The following is a 17,599-nucleotide window of genomic DNA, read 5'->3' on the forward strand; positions in this document are numbered from 1 at the left end:
CAGACGTTTACTCAGTCTCTTAGATGTCTTATGCCACGCTAGGGCAGGGGATGCAGAAATAAGGAGGCCTCCCAGAAGCCCAGAGTGAGCCTGGACCAGTGGGAGACTGAGACGTGTACACAGCCTGGGTGTGGAGAGCTGTCCAGCGAGGGAGCAGTGGGTGCTGTGGGATCTGGGTGGGGGCCCCCAGCTTGGCCTTGAGGCAGGCAGCACAGCTGCCTGGCAGAGTAGAGTAACTGAGCTGAGTCTTAAGGGCCCAGCTGGAGTTGAGACCGGAGGGGAATTATGCTGGGAGAGTAGGGCCAGACCTCTAGAGCAGACCTGTCCAGCTAACGGGAGGGGAGACAGCTCTGGAATCACAGGAGCAGGGCCGCCTTGGTAGGTCTGACTCCCTTAAATTGTCTCCTGTAGAGGCTGTTTGCCAGAGAACAGCCCTAGGAAAGTAAAGGTGGTCACCCTCTGCTCCACCAACCCCTTACTCCACACTTGCTTTGGACAGAGCTTGCAGCATTCGGCGCTCCTGGCTTCCAGGACCCCACCCTCACCTGGTTTTCCTTCTACATCACTGGTTCCTCCTCATCAAAGGGGGCCCAGGTCTCAGTCCTTGATCTCTGCCCGCACTCCCTGGGAGATCTCATCCAGGCTTATGGCTTTAAATACCACCAACATGCCTATGTCTCCCAAAGAAATCCCACCAGACCCCTCTCCTAAACTCCAGACTCATATATATCTGACCTCCTACTCGGTATCTCCATTTGGATACCCAACAGGCATCTCAAAGTAAAGTCCTGACACCAGCAGCCCCAAGTCTGATTTTTGTGGTCTTCCCCTTCTTTTTAAAAAAATTTATTTTATTTATTTATTTTTGGCTGCATTAGGTCTTCGTGGCTGCACGTGAGCTTTTCTCTTAGTTGCAGCGAGTGGAGGCTACTCTTCGTTGTGGTGCGCAGGCTTCTCATTACGGTGGCTTCTCTTGTTGCGGAGCATGGGCTCTAGGCATGCTAGCTTCAGTGGTTGTGGCACGTGGGCTCTAGAGTGCAGGCTCAGTAGTTGTGGTGCATGGGCTTAGTTGCTCCGCGGCATGTGAGATCTTCCCAGACCAGGGATTGAACTCATGTCCTCTTCATTGGTAGGCGGATTCTTAACCACTGTGCCACCAGGGACGTCCCAGATCTTCCCCTTCTTAAAGGGCATCTTAATCCTTTCAGTTGTTCAGGCCAAAAGCCTTGGAGCCATCCTTGACTCCCCTCTTTCTGTGACACTCCACTTTTGATCCTTAAGTGGTTCCTTGCAACTTGACCTTCAAAATCCAGAATGAGACCCATCTTACCACTTCTCTCTACTACCATGGTCCAGCCACCATCGTCTCAGGGATATTGCAGCAGCCTGCTCATGGTTAGTCTGTTCTAGACACAGCAGCCAGGGGCATCCTTAAAACCCATAAGCTCACATCCCTCACCTGATCCCATCTCACTCAGGTAAAGGTCAGTCTTCACTGGGACCCATAAGGACCTGTAAGAGCCATTTTACCTTCTTTACCTGTCTGATTTCGTGAGAGACCACTTCCCCCCTTGCCCACTCTATTGCATCCTCATTGATCTCCATCTTCCTCAAGCAAGTCTGGCAAGCCCTGCCTTAGGGCCTTTGAGCTTGCTGTCCTTTAGATACTGTGCCTTATGTGGTGGACAGAATAATGGCTTCCTCAAAGATGTCCGCATCCTAATCCCCAGGACCTGTGACTGTGTCACCTTACATGGCAAAAGGGACTTTGCAGGTGTGATTATGGATTTTGAGATGGGGAGAGTATTTTGGATTATCCAGGTGGGCCCAGCATAATCTCAAGGGTCTTTATAAGGAAAAGAGCGAGGGAGGAAAGTCAAAGAGAAGGAGATGTGATAAGGGAGGCAGAGGTTGGAATGATGTGGGTCCATGAGCCGAGGAATGTGGGCAGCGTCTAGAAGCGGCAAAGGCAAGGCATGAGCTCTCCCCTGGAGCCTCCAGAAGGACGTGGCTCCGCCAACACCTTGATTTCAGCCCAGTGAGACCCATTTTGGACTCCTGACCTCAAGAAACGTGAAATACTACATTTGTGTTGTTTTAAGCCTCCAAGTTTGCGGTAATTCGCTACAGCAGCAAGAGGAAATGAAAACGTCACTCAGGGAAACCTTCTCTGGCCACCTAATTTGACATTCTAACCTTTCGGGACTTCCCTGGTGGTCTGGTGGTCCGCTCCCAGTGCAGGGGGCCCGGGTTCGATCCCTGGTCAGGCGACTAGATCCCACACGCGGCAACTAAGAGTTCGCATGCGACAACTAAAAAAATCCCGCATGCCGCAACTAAGACCTGGCACGGCCAAATAAATAAATCTTTAAAAAAATAACTAAATAAAATTCTAAACTTTCCCCCAAACTTCTCATCCCTCACCCTTTATTTTTTCTCCTTAGTATTTACCACCATTTAACACATGTATTTTACTTACTTTATTTATTGTCTTCTACCCCAATTGGAATGTTAGCTCCAAGAAGAAAGGAATTTTATTGCTGTTCTTGCTTATAGATGAATCCCCGAGGCTAGAAAATTGCCTGGCACATAGCAGTGCTCAGTAACTATTTGCAGCACAGGTGATAGTAGGAGAAGCCGGCCTGCCCTGACAATACAGCTTAGAGAATAAACATTACGTGTGCCCAGACACTTTACACGTCTGATATCGGTACATCCTCACAACTCCACGAGGTTGTAGCATTAGCACCCACATTTGAGGATGAGGACATGGGGTGCCTGGAATTGAACTCAGGCAGGCTGACTCCAGGGCCCACTCTAGCTCATGCTGCTCTTTCCTCCCTGGAATTCTCAAGCGGGGAGGGAGTTCTCTGGGAAAGAAGAAATTGGGCCCCCGTGCTGGGGGCTTTACTAACCAGAGGACTAAATCATTCATGGTAAAATTATGCTCATTAATGAGGAAGAGACTGCAGGGTGAAGTGTTTGCTTTCTAATCTTATTGAGGTGAAATTCACATAAATAAAATTAACCATGTTAAAGTATACAATTCAGTGGCATTTAAAACATTTATTAGTGTTGTGCAACCACCATCTCCATCTAGTTCCAAACCATTTTTGTCACCCCAAGATAAAACCCCATGCCCGTTAAGCAGTTTCTCCTCGTTCCCCTCTCCCCACAGCCCCAGGCAACCACCAATTCGCTACCTGTCTCTAGGGAGGTTTACCTGCTCCGGATATTTGGTATAACGCATCACACAGTACATGACCCTTTACGTCTGACTTCTTTCACTTAGCATGATGCTTCTGAGGTGCCTCCATGTTGTAGCGGGTATCAGCACTTCGTTCCTTTTCATAGCTGAATCAAAGGCAACTTGAAGGAAATTTTGGATCCAGACAGTCTCATTTTGAATCTGGATCTCAAGGAGATGTAGCTGTGTGGTGTTAGGCAAAAGAATTCACATCTTTGATGTTCAGAGTCCACCAAATAGAGATCATACAACAACCTTGCAGGGCTGTTGTAAAAATATATATACTGTGTGTATATAAGGTACCTGGAGCATAGCAGGCAGTTTATGTAAATGGCAGCAGTGAAAATGATTATTCAATCAGGGTCAAGTTTATCATTAAAACATTCTGACCTCAAGTCAGCCATGATCTGGCCCCCCAACTCGTTCGTTGGAAGACAAAACGAGTCCTTAGCTCCCCAGTCCTGGGAAACCCAAGTCAACGGGAGGGTTCCAGGGCTGAGCTCACGTTTGGTTTTGTATTTGTAGAGCTCTTTACATTTCTAGTAGATTTTGTCATCAGTTTTTCCCTTCCTTATATGTTCAACAGTCCTTCAAATCATGGAGGTTGAAAGCTCCATGGCAACGAAGGGGAGAGGACCTTTAAAAACTTCTAAGTAAGCACATGACAGGAGTTCATTAGTCATGGGCAATGCAAATTAATACCACAGTGTGATACTAGAATGACTAAAATTGAAAAGACTGACCACACCAAATGTTGTGCAGGGTATAGAGTGACTGGAATGCTCATACATTGCTGGTGGAAGTGTAAAATGGTACCACCACTTTAGAAGACCATTTGGGAGTTTCTTTAAAAAGTACAATATATATCTACCCTATGACCCAGCATTCCACTCCTAGGTATTTACCCAAGAGAAAAGAAAGTATTTGTCCTTGAAAGTCTTGACTAAATTCTAGCTAGAAGGTTCATAGCAGCTTTCCTCACAATAGGCAAAAACTGGACATAGCCCAGATGCTCATCAACAGTAGAGTGGATAAGCTGTAGTGCGTTTATACGATGAAATACCGCACACCATAAAGGCCGCATCCTACTCATACACACGATAATATGAATGAATCTCAAAACTGTTGTGTTGAGGGAAAGAAGCCAGACATACCCACAAACACGCAAATACAATATCTACTGTCTGGTTCTATTCATATGGAATTCTAAAACAGACAAAACTAACCTGTGGTGATAGAGATCAGATCAGTGGATGTTTCTGGGAGAGGGATTGCCTAGGAAGGGGCATGAGAAAACTTTCTGGGGTGATTGAAGTGTCCTGTATCTTGATATGCAATCATCAAAATTGAATGCTTAAGATCTGAGCATTTCACTATGTGTAAATCACACCTTAATAAAAAATTTTCCTGTGGGCCTAGCACTAAGCTATGTGCTTTGTACACATGTTATTTAACGTGTCAGCAATTCCCATAGGTAGATGTTATTGTCTCTGCTTTACAGATGAGAAAATTGAGGCTCAGGAAGTTTAAGTAACTGCCTCAGAACACACAGCTAGAAAAATGAGATTAGAACCCAGGTAGTATGACCCCAAAGCCCATGCCTCTGGGGTCTCCTCTTCTCCCTCTACCCATTCTCTGCCCCATGATTTTACAGATGGGGAAACTGAGTCCCAGAGAGGAGACTTAGCTCTTTGGCATCAGAATCAAATGAGAACCCAAATTTCTGGAACTTTCTTAGTGCGTCACGCATCCTCACTTGGGCAAAGTGGTCAAGTTCATTCCCTTCTGCCCAGCGAGGGCTTGGGAGCGAAAAGTACAATTTTTAAAGAGTTGAGTATAACATTCATATTGTGAGAGACCCACACTCAGGGCATAGAGATCCTGTGACTTCAAAGTGAGAGATTGAGTTCTCCATCTGTCTTTGCACTGCTGGAGTAGTTCCCGTGGTTTTCTGTGAGTGGTGGAAGCTCACTATTCACTCTCCCTGCAGTTAAACCCTGCTCCCCCCTAGGTCCCCTTACCAGACTCACCTGTTACCTCCCTCCATGTCTTCTTGGGTTGCACGATGTCCAACCTCTCCAACACATGCAGCATCCTCTGCTTAATTTAAGAGGAGCAAGCATGAGTTTCTCATCTTCCCCTTGACAGTCAGAGTTCTGGAAAGGATTAGCACCAAGAACAACAAAAACAGCCAATCGGCTGTTGTCAGGTTCAGTCCATCGCGCTGTTTATGAAGCAATGTTGTCCCTGGTGTTCGTTAAGGATACCACCTTGCATTTTGGGAGAATTTGGCTCAAACCATGAAAGTTTGCTCCCCCCAAAACTTGAATCTCTGGGAGGAAAAATATATATGTCCCAGCTTGTTTTCTGTCCACTAAAGAGAAACTTCATCTTGAAATTTCTTTGTCTCCTCTTTAAAAGTTGCAGAATGTATTTCATGGTCTGCCTTTTCTCTGGACCTGGCAAATGGTGCCGTGAATGAATCACCCTGCTTCTTGGGAATGTTTTGCTCCAAGAGCTCAAGGGGGTACAACAAGACGATAAACAGCCTCTTAAGTGATCCCTCCTCCCCCCACTGTGGCGCCTGGGGCCTGTGAGTTCATAGAACTGGACCGTGGCTGAACTTTCAGAGACTGCTGTGTCCAGCCTGGTTTTGCAGACGAGGAAACCTAAGCTTTAACATTTCCGGGAGGGGAGCCGTGGAACAGGGCCAAGGCCATCTGAGTGTGATTCATCCGCTCTGATCACCAGCCCGTGGTCTGTGCCTCCATTGCTCTGAGCTTCAGCTTCCTCCTCTGGAAAATGAGGATGGGAAGCCTGATGTCCCTTTTGGTTTCCTATCATTCAGGGGCACCGTGCATCTACACAGCCGCTTGGTAGAGATGCTTAACCTGAAATGTAGTTCTCTACCCGGGAGCCAGAGAAGGATCAAGGCCTGTCCAACAGTCAGTTCAGTTCAGTTCAGATGAGATCCATTCAACAAACACACCCACACCTTCGCTCTGTCCAGACCCTGAGCTGGGCACCGGGGACACCAAGATGGATCAGATGTGGCCTCTGTCTTCAATCTGTGGGGCCAGATGACACACAGACAATCCGATAGACTGTGGCAAACCTGGTGATGTTATGCCTGAGGGGCTTTGGGGATGGAGGAGAGTCAAGGAAGGCTTCCAGGGGGAGGTGACAATGCCAGAGGATTAACATCTGGTGGCACTGATGAAGGAGGAGATGACGAACGGAATGAGGCATTAGGCAAGCCCCTTCCCCACTGTGGGCCTAAGTCTCCCCAGAGCACACTCGCGGGGGATGGCTAACTCAGCTGAGGGTCGTGGTCACCCCACTCTGGACTTCTGAGGTGGGGAAAGTGTTGATGTTAGTTTCTGAGCATGGAGGGCACCTGGTCCAGCAGCCAGGAGAGACTTCTTGTTCTGGCATTTGGGGCCTTGGCCCTCCTGGTCTCCTACAGGCCCACAGCCCCCAGGGAGCATCAGGGCGCCACGCCCTACAGACCTCTCGGCTCCGACCAAGTCCCGGTTTGTGTGAGAACGGCCGGGGTTGAGAGAGGTGAAAGTGAGTCACTCTTGCCTCTCCTGACCCCATGCCCTGTCCTCAGTCCACTGGAGAATTGCTGCAGGCGGGAGAGAGCTCTCCGTGCTAACACAGGACTGAGGCACACTGCTGGCCGGACGATATCAAAAAGGAAGGTATTCTGAGGTCTCCATCTCTCTGGCAAATGGCTGGAGTCCCTGAACCCAGATGACCAGGGCAGCATCCCAGGACCCTCAGATCCCTGTTAGCTGCTCCCGTCTCTCTCTGCCCTTCCCAGCCAGGCTTAGGTGCTGGAAAGTGTGGGGACACTTGCTCTGTCCACCTCCTCCCCTCCCATTCCTTCCTGACCTCGTGATCCCACCATCCCCCACCCGACTCCTCGGCCACCGTGCTGCCCAGGGGCAGCTCTAGCCGCTCTGTGGCTCAATACCCTGGAGACTCTGTTGTCCCTGCCTTCTCTTATGTGACCCCTGGTGACATCCGGCTGACCCAGGAGAACCCCCTTCCAGGAAGCCCAGAACTCCTTTTCTGGGCCTCCTCCTGCAGTCTTTTAGATGTGAGCACTGCTTGGGGCTCTCCCTGGCTTTCTTCTCATCCTATATACAACATCCTACTCCAAGCCTCAGTTTCCTCATCAGTGAAATGGGCATAATAATGGCACCTATTCTGAGGGGTTGATGGAGGGATTAAATGTGTCTGATGCAGACTGTGTTAAATAAGTATTGGCTGAAGTATTAATTTTTTCAACATTACCATGGATACCTAAAAGGTTTCTCCAATATAATTCAGCCAAAACTGAACTCATGACTTTTTGCCCTCAGCGGGCTCCTACCCATCTCAGCAAATGGCAACTCCCTCCACTCAAACCAAAAGCCTGGGAATTAATCTCGATTCCGCCCTCTGTGTGCTCCCACGCTCCCGATCCAAGCAAGGACGGTGGGTGCTTCCTTCAAATGCACTTGAATCATGCTCTCTCCGCCACCTTCCCTGCCGGGGCTAAGCCTCCTTCACCCCCTCCTGGAGGTGTCCTAGCCTCCTTGCTGACCTCCCTGCTTCCACCTGCCCCCCTTTAATCCCCCTCCAGGCAGCTGCCAGAGGGATATTTCAAAAACATACATCAAATCTTGTCACCCCTCTTGCTTAACATCTACAGGCTTCCCAGTGCGTTTAAGTAAAGTTCAAGGCTCTCACAACAGCCCAGGAGGCTCCAGGCCCTGCTCCAGGCTCCAGCTTCACCTCCCACTATTCTCTCCCGCCACTGCCCCCACTGTACCACGGTTCCACCTAGACAAGCCCGTTCTCACCACAGGGCTTTTGCCTGAAAGCTCTTCCCCCCAGATCCTTGTATGGCCTCTCTTTTTATCCTTCAAACTTCAGCTAAAATTCATCTCCTCCGAGAAGCCCTCCCTGACCTCCTGTCCTCAGTGGTCCCCACTCTTCCCCATCACATCCCGGGCTTCCTCCCATCCTAGCAGGTAGCACAGTCTGCCTTTCTGAATCAACAGGTTTGTTCTCTGGTTTATCCACCACCCCTCACACCAACCTGTGAACTTCACGAAGGTGGGAGCTGTGTGTATTTTATCAGCCAGTGTGTACCCACAAGATGGTAAATATTTCATCAACTCCCAAGACCTTAACCAGGTCTCCACCCCTGGGCTCTGTGACCTTGGGGAAGTTTCTCACCCTCCCTGGGCCTTGAGTTTCCTGTGCCTGGCAGGTAGAGGGGCCTGGCTGGTGATGGACTCCTCCCCCTCGCCCTGGCCCAAGGTGCAGGTGGGAGGGAGGCTGGCCCTATCACCTGCTGCAGACAGTGCTCCACAGTGTTTGCTGAGTTGAACTGAGTCAAATGGCCCTGCACCAAGGTCCTGGAAACACAGATGCCGGAACCTCCAGGAATGGGAAGATGGCAGGGGAGCTAGCTCAAGGGCCAGGGAGCTCGTTTACCTATTGGATGATTAAATATGTTTAATTATTAGGAGGTAGCTGTGGTGGAAGTCGAGGATAGACCACAAATCGCAAGAGGCCTGGTTCAAATTGGGGTTGGGGGGAGGTGACTTCCCCAGATCCAACCATCTGGATGGGAGAGGTCTCAGCCAGGGACCATGGTCCCAGGGGGCGCTGAGGCCTGGGCCAGCACAGGGGCTGGCTTCCTTCCTGGCTCCTGCTAGGATCTCAAACCCCCTGAGTCCCTCCCTGAGCCGGCAGGGGTGTGGGGAGATGGTGAGGCCAGACGCAGGCTGTGTCCTGGGGCAGGGTGGCTGGCTCAGTTCTTGTTCTGGAAGACTGATTGAATGTGCTCGCCTCAGGCAGGGGCTGGGACTGGCCTTGCACTGTTCCAGTGGACCTGTGGAATCCAGGCCTGAGATTCCTGTCCCAACAAGCATGGAGCTTATTCAGCGTCAAGCCCTGGTGGGGGCAGTGCTGTGGCACAAGGATGACCCAGGTCCAAACTACACCCCCTTGGAGTTCTTGGCCTGCAGTGGGGGAAATAGATGGGTAAAATCGACGTTCCTTGTGAGAAGTGCAGAGGGCGTCCATGAAGCTTTGACCCAGACTGAGGGGTGGGGGGGTCAGGGGAGGGGCCAAAGAATGTACAGGATTAACCAGGGAGGAGAGGTGGGGAGAGGTACATCCCAGGTGGAGCAAAGAGCAAAGGTGAGACAGTGCTGCTGGTGGGCAGTGACCAGGAATTCAGCCCTGGGGGAAGATGCAGACAGCAGTGGAGAGGCTGTCCCACCCTCTGTGGCCTTCTTTATGGGCTTTGGCCTGAGGCCACAGGGGAGCCCCTGAAGGACCAGAGCTGTGTCCTGGAAAGAGGAACATGAAGGCTGTTAGCGGATGAGTCAGGGGTGGGGAGACCAGACGCCGGGAGATCAGGAGGAGGCCAGGCTGGTGTCTGGATGCACCAGGCCCCACCTGAGCATGGCGGAGGGGCCCACGGAGGGGGCGGTTAAGGAGGGCGTGGTAGAGGCCATCGGTCTTGGGTGTGTGGGTGTCTGGGGAGGCTGAGGGTGCTGCGTTTCTGAGAAGGTGGAAGAGCTATTCCTAAGCTGGGGACCCAGGATGGGGGCCGGCCTCAGGGAACAGAGGGCGTGCTCTGCTTAGGGTAAGTAGAGTACCCAGGATGTCAGAATGGGGGCTGGGAGAGTGTCCTGGGGAAAGGTCTGGAGGATGACAGACAGATGGACCCCGAGCTCTAGAGAGAGGCCGGGCCCTGGGAGGGGGACTGGGGTGAGGCTGGGTGGGTGGTCCCTTCTCAGATCATCTCCCTCTGGCTCTGTGGGGGCAGGGAGCAGGCTTGGTTATGGAATGTGAGGGAGTCAACAGCCCTGCGGGCATCCCGAAGCCAAAGAGGGTCAGGAGTTGGGGACAAAGGCCCCGTAGGATGGGCACCTGTGGGAAGCATGTTGAAACTCATTTGAGGTTCCGGAGGAATGGAGCTCCCGTTGCCTCTGGCAGTGACCTGGATAAGCCTCCTTTATTGGCCTCTCTCCTTCCCTGTCTCTTCCTGTCCCCTCACTGCAGCTTCTGGGCTCACTTCCCTAATGAGTACTGGTTTCAGGTCTCAGGTCTGTCTTTGGGAGAACCCAACTAAGATAAAGTCGAGCGGGAGCCACCAGACTGTGGGCTCCTCCTGGGCTACTACTGGCTGTGTCTTCGGCCCCAAAGCCAGGCCCTGGGCAGAGGAGCCCCCCTCCTCATTACCTGCCTCTGCCCCATCCTGGAAGGGTGTGCGGACGTAAACAGGGTGAGCCAAGGTTGAGGGAAAGGGGAAGAGCAGAGCCCCAGGATGTCATGGAAGAGAAGTGGGCACTTCCCCTGGGAGTCTCTCTCTTTCTCATCAGGCAGGGCCAGGATCCCAGGCAGAGGCACCTGGGGCAGGGGGTGGGGTGACGGTTGGCGGCCAAGTGCATGGCCAGCTCACCCTCGTGGACTTTGGCTCCCCGGGAGCCCTGAGCTGTGGAGTCTATGACCAGGCCTTGCATTGGGCCTCCAGAACAGTTAGGGAGCAGATCAGAGTCACAAATAATCTCTATCCCTTTCTATTGCTCCTGTATCATGACCTCATTTTCAAAAACTTAAAAAATAAAGACAAGCACAAAAGAAAAAACTATTAAGCTCATCTGTGAGTCTCCCCCTCCCCCCATCCCCGGGGGATGCTAGAAACTGCTAGAAACATGGTAGTGTTTATTCCTTTTGTTTTTCCTACTCCCACATTTTTTTAAAAACAGAAATGGGATTACACTGTTAATACTATAACATTTAAATTTACTAGTATAGCTTGAACTCTTTCCAGGGCAAAACATATAGATGTACATTGTTAATTTTAAGACTGTCACAGTTTTCCGCTTTTCTAATGGAACCTTAGGTTGGCTACACCAGAAATAATAATAATAATAATAACAACAACAATATCCATTTACTGAGTGTCTAGCATGTGTGTGTCACGCTGATCACTGAGCAACCAAAGGAGATGTGTACAGTTATCCCCAGTTTACAGATAGACCAGTGAGGGTAAGAGGGGTCAAGTGCCTTGCCAAAGGCCACAGAGCTATCCAGGCAGGATTCAAAGCCCTGTCTCCATTGTTGCTCTTAACCATGATGTTTGGCCACCTGGTAAGCCCCCTTTCCTGGGCCCCCATGTTCGTTTCCACCCAGATATTCTGATGAATTGAAGTCCTGTGTATGCTTTCGCCTGTTCCACTTAGAGGGAAGCTTTGTATTGGAGTCGGCAGGGTGGGTGGGGGCGATCCTTTCCATCCCTGCTGCCTGTCCCTTAAGGCTCCCTGGACATGACATTGAACCTCTTCCCTCAGCAGCTATGGAAACAACGCTGGCCAGGGAGGGGAAGGGACTTGCCCAAGACCACACCGTGTAGAGGCTGCACCAGACTTCCGATTCCCCACCCAGGGGGCGGACAAAGCAGGCAGGATGCCCAGGACATAGAGGGTAGAGGCCCCAGCTCCAAAGGACAGGGTCCGTTTCGGTCTTGCTCGCTGCTACATCCGTCCCCGACCCTGGCACAGGGCCTGGCATGCAGGAGGCATGAATGAATAGAGAGGATACAAGGACCAAGAGGGGTCTCTGCGGAAGGCTTCCGGGAGGAGTGGCGGATGGGCCGAGGAGGGCAAGCGGGGTTTGCACAAGCTGAGGGGAGATGGTGGGCGATACTGCAAGGGCAGATGTACGGAGCGGGGAAGGAGAAAGTGTACGTTGGAGGGCAGGAATGGGACACGAGACCAAGTGTCTATGAGTCTTTGAGAGACCAGAGCAGACCCCAGGAGGCTCCAGGCCCAGCATCTGGGGCAGTCCCCCAACCAGCACGGAGCCCTGCCCGGGTAATTCCTGAACAGGAACAGAAGGAGGAAGTTGTATAAGCGACACTCAGCTGGTGAGTGGGAGGCAGGGCTGGGTTTCATTTCCAGACAGTCCTGGAGTTGTTCGGCTCCGGTGCCCACCCCCGCCCTTGCCCATCCCCTGCTGCCTCTGTCCTTGACTCAGGCAATGGTGAACCCCAAAGCCCAGGGAGGCTGGGAAGGAGGCATCAAGGCTAAGAAAATGGGGATGTCCCCTGGCGTGGGAATGCCCAGGGAGAGCGACCCGATGCATCTCCTTCTCTGCCAGACCAGCTGGTGAACTCTGGAGGCCGAGGCTGCAGCTTCCACATCCTCTCAGCCTGGCAAACAAACGCCTTTCCATCCTTCAAGACCCAACCCAAATGTCCTTCATCTAGGAAGCCCCCCAAGAAATCCCCACCAAAGCAGATTGACAAATTGCTCCCTCTCTGAGCTCTCCAGCACTCAGACTGCCCTTAAAACTAAAAAAAAGAATCATTGTTTATTGAGTGCTTACAGTGACCAAGGCACTGTGCTGGATGCCTCACAGCCCTGACGCCTTATTGGATTCTCTCAGCATCGCCGAGAGAAGGTTCCGTCACCAGCTCCTTTTCATCCAGCAGCAGAGTGAGGCTTAGCGAGATCACATGGGTTGCAGATGGTGGGGCTGCATCTTCTGGACATGGAAGCTCATAGCTCTCTGGCTCTCCTGCTCAGGGTGTTTCAGCACCTGTTTCCCCTTCTGGTTTGAGAGCCCCCAGTGGGCAGGGTCTGTGTCCCTGGACACTGGGCTCAGGGGGAGGTACTGACCCATGGACAAATCTTTGAACCTCTCAACCTGCCTTCACCATGATGAGGACCTAGACTGGTGTCTTGTATACAGCAGGCATTTGACAAATACTTGTGACATTGAGAACCCTTGATCCTAGTTGAGGCTGTCATAAACTTGCATATGACCTTAGGCGAATCTCTTCATTCCCCAGTCCTCAGTTTCCCAAGCTTTAAAAAGAAATGTTTAGGGACTTTCCTGCTGGGCCAGTGGTTAAGAATCAGCTTTCCAATGCAGGGGACGCGGGTTCAATCCCTGGCCGGGGAACTAAGATCCCACATGCCGTGGGGCAACTAAGCCCACGCGCCACAACTACTGAGCCCTCGCACCTCAAATAGAGAGCCCGTGTGCTGCAAACTATACAGCCCATGCGCTCGGGAGAGCTCGTGTCACAACTGGAGAAGAAAATACTCGCATGCCACAAGTAGAGAGAATCCTGAACATCACAACTAGACAGAAGCCCGCACACCACAACGAAAGATCCCGCGTGCTGCAACTAAGACCCGACGCAGCCAAAAAAAAAAAAAAATTAATTAATTAATTGAAAAAAAAGGAAATGTTTAGCAACAGCTCTCTTGGCTTCCTGTCTGTCTTAAAATTCTGTCCTTTGCTCTAGAACATGATACGGCGTATACCCCCCAACCAATTTCCCCTATAACTAACTTCTTACATCAATATGGTTCACTTGTTACAACTAATGAACCAATATCGATGTATTATTATTAACTAATGTCCATACTTTATTCAGAGTTCCTTAGTTTTCCCCTAATGTCCTTCTTGTGTTCCAGGATCCCACCCAGGATGCCACATTACATTTAACCATCGTGTATCCTTAGGCTCCTCTTGGTTATGATAATTTCTCAGACTTTCCTTGTTTTCGATGACCTTGACAGTTTTGAGGAGAACTGTTCAGCTATTCTGTAGAGTATCTTTCTCCTGGAATGTGTCTGATGTTTTTCTCGTGATTACACTGTGATTATGGGTTCTGGGGAGGAAGACAACAGAGGTGAAGTGCTACGCTCACCACATCATATCAAGGGTACATATTATCACAGTGACTTATCCCTGTTGATGTCGACCTTGACCACCTGGTGGAGGCAGTGTTTGTCAGGTCTCTCCAAGGTAAAGTTACCCCTCCACCCACCCATGCTGTCCTCTTGGGAAGGAAGAAAGTCGCTGTGAGCAGCCCACACCTAAGGAGCCGGGAGTTATGCACCCCTCCGTGACAGCGAGTATAGTATGAGCATTTTTTTCTTCTTTAGTATCTACTTTTCAAGTACTCCCACAAAACATTGCTACATTCCATCTCCCCAACAGGCCTGGGAAATGTGGGAGATGGAGACATTCCATGAGGTGGAAGCAGAGGCTCAGGGTGGGAGGGATCAGAGGTTGGGTCAGGCTCTGTGGGTCTTGCCTCTCCCTGTTGAATGTGAAAGACATCCAAGGTCTGGGCAGGACAGGACCGCAGAGCCTGAGCTCCAGACTCAGGAAGGCTTGAAACTGAGGTCCTGCCCTCCCTTGCCGTGGCACATAGTCTTGCTGAGCCTCGGTTTTCTCCATCTGTACAATGGGGATAGCAATAGCTCCTACATTGTAGTGCTGTGAAGAACAAACACCTTGCTGCACATGGACCCCAGAACGGGGCCCTGCCCAGGAAGCTCTGCACACGGTGACTGTGGGCTGTTGTGACGACGATTATTTTTACAAGCATTCTTCGAAGACCTCCTGTTGCAGACTTGTCTCCTCTCTGCTCAGCAGGTTTCTAACCCCCTCTGATCTGTAGGGTCACAGCTCTGGCTGCAGATTTCCGCCCTGCCCTCTGCCCTCCTGCCAGGCCTGGCAGATCAAGGGCCCTGGCTCCTTTTATCCTTTCTCACAAACATTCTGAGATATGGCGGAAGGAGGCCTGGGCTGGAGGGGGGCTGGCTCTGCTTGCCGGTGACTCTCTGTGTGACCTTGGGAGAGTGTCTGTCCCTCTCTGGGCCTCTACTGTGGCCTGAGGGGAGTGATGTGATGAAGGGCTGAGTTTCTTGGGGGGGTAGCCAGGTGTCTTCCCCATTTTCACGTGGACAGGGCTTTTCCTCCTGTGACACCCCCCTGTTTTGTCTCCAGACTCCAAGCTGAGAAATATGTTTGAACAGCACATTTCCCGTCTGTGAATTGGCCGTACAGCCCCAGAAGGTGAGTGTGTGTGGCGGCACTCAGAGGTCAACACCGTCATTTGTTTGTCATCACTTGGGTTCCACCTGCTTAGGTGCCCACTGTCTCCATCCTTTCCCTGGAGGTGGAAGGATGCTGGAGGAACCTGCTGGTGGCTGACCACCCCTGCCGGAGGCCGGCCTCTGAGGAAGCACATGCTCATTTGCTCCCAGCTCCTTTCGACTCTCGTGGGGCTGGGGACGCTTCCCTAGCGTCCTGTGTCTTAGGCCTTTGGGCCAGTTTGGCCTCGCTCCTTGGGTCGCAGGTAGGTGCTCATGCACACACACCGATGTAAGCCGGGGGCTCGACCTCTGCTGGTCCTCAGCTGTGGTTGCCATCAGCCCAGAGGCTTCCAGACTGCTCCTCACTGCCCCTCAATCTGCCCCCCACTCAGTGACAGCACCTCTCCCCAGGCCCTTCTCTGTTTACAACCCTCCATGGCTCCCCACTGCCTCCAGGACAGAAGCCAAGCCTGGCATTCAAGGATCTTCAGAGCTCCCCCCAGCCTCCCTTCCCTCACCCCAGCCCGCCCATCACGTGGTTCCAAACACAGCGTGTTTTTGGCCTCTGTGTCTTTGCTTATGCTGTCCCCCCGCCCAGAACACCTTCTCTTTTGTTCCATTTTCACCTGCAATTGCTTCCTCCGGCTTCTATACTCGCCATAGATGACTCCTTCTTTCAGCAGCCCCCCTTCGCCAACACACGTGCTGAGTTAGAACCCCTTCCTCCGGGCCCCACCAGCCCCCGATGCCTGTGCCTAGCACACTGTCACTCTTCCCTGCCCCTCCAGGCTGTGAGCAACTCCAAGGCAGACACCAGATCTGGTTTGTTCACTGCTGTATCCCTAGCATATAGCACAGACCCTAGCACGTGGTAGATGCTCAGTAAATATTGACTGACCAGAGGAAGGAAGAGTAAGGCTTAGCCAGGGGCTGGTGGGTGGAGAGCATTCCAGACAGGGGGACCAGTGCAGAGGGCCTCAGGGCGGAATAAGCTTCTGTGATGGAGTGACAGCAGGGAAGCAGGCTTGACTAGGAGGGAAGGGGACCAGGGCTCGCAAGCGAAGCCTGAGCGGTTGGCAAGGGCCAGATCAGGCTGAGGCACTGGGCATCTCTGTGTAAACTGTAAAGTGCGGTGCCATGAGAGGTGCCAAGCCCACTCCACAGCCTCAAGCCAGAGCCTGCCCACTTTTTCACCTTATCCTGTAACCCTGAGCCCAGTTCTTCGAATAGACAACTCACAGCAAACCATCTGGGGAATGACAGGGCTGGTCTGGAATTTCCCACTGAGTGCCTGTGAAGGGTCAGCTTTCCAGCTGCTTTCCAAGGATGAGCTGGGCTCAGGGTGGGTGGGAGCCAGAGCCACCAGGGCCCTGGGTGAGGCGCAGGCGGTGCCCCTGATCCCGTGGCACGAGAAAGCTCTCGCCACAGGTTTGCTGCCAGTTGTGGCGGGCCAGGCCTCACCTCCCATGCTCCATCCTGCCCTCAGTTGTGGCTTTGACCCAGGTCGGGGGAAGGAGGGGAGAGGAGGTTTCCAGAGATACAGAACTGTATACAGCTGGTGTTCGCCATCTCTACCATGTTGACATCAATCACATCTGTCATCTGCTGGGTGTTTTGGGTTGGGAAATTATCCCTCTTGGCTTTCCAGGCCCAGCTCAAACTGTGTATACCATCGGTGGTCAATAAGTGTTTGCTGTCCATTAATGATGATGAATGATTTACAGGTATTAAGCAATGAGTTTCTGTTTTACTAACTATCTTTTAAGCAAAATAATGCACCGAGTCACTCACTGATCCACCAGGCCAGACTGTCAGCTCTTGCATCTACATAATCCTGGAAGGTGGTAGGATCGTTGCTCCCACTTTACTGATGAGTAAATTGAGGCTCAGAGAGGGTGGGGTCACAGAGTCGATGAATGGAAGAGTTGGAACTCTTGTATGTGGATCCCTAGGCCGAGTACTCTCTCTGGCCAACCGGGCAGTGCCCACCCTGTGCCAGGCATGGGCCAGGCCATAGTCCCTGCCCTCTGGGTGGGGACAGATGCACCCTGAATGGCTTGGGGTGTGTCTCCATCAGAGGTTTGTCAGGAAGCATGTCCTGGAGGAAGTGGCACTTACTTAGGACCCTGATGGACAGGGAGGGCTGGGCAGCTAGAGATGTGGGGTAAGCATTCCTGGTAGGGGTTTACAGCCTGAGTGAAGGACCAGAGGGGTGGTTGAAAATAACGAACTCTTCCAACGCTCAATCATGAAACCACTGTGCCGGTCACATCCTCCTGAACGACCTCCTGAGAACCTCAGCCACTGAGCCGAGCCAGTGGTGGCTCCAGGTGGAAGGCTGCATCTGTGCTCATAGAGCCGAGATGTGTCCCAGCTGCCCCCACTCCTCGAAGAGAGAGGGCAGGGTATGAAAAAGGCTCAGACATACTGGGTGTAC

This window comes from Grampus griseus, assembly GCF_964374135.1.
Source record: "Grampus griseus genome assembly, chromosome: 14".
In the NCBI taxonomy this organism is placed as follows: domain Eukaryota; kingdom Metazoa; phylum Chordata; class Mammalia; order Artiodactyla; family Delphinidae; genus Grampus; species Grampus griseus.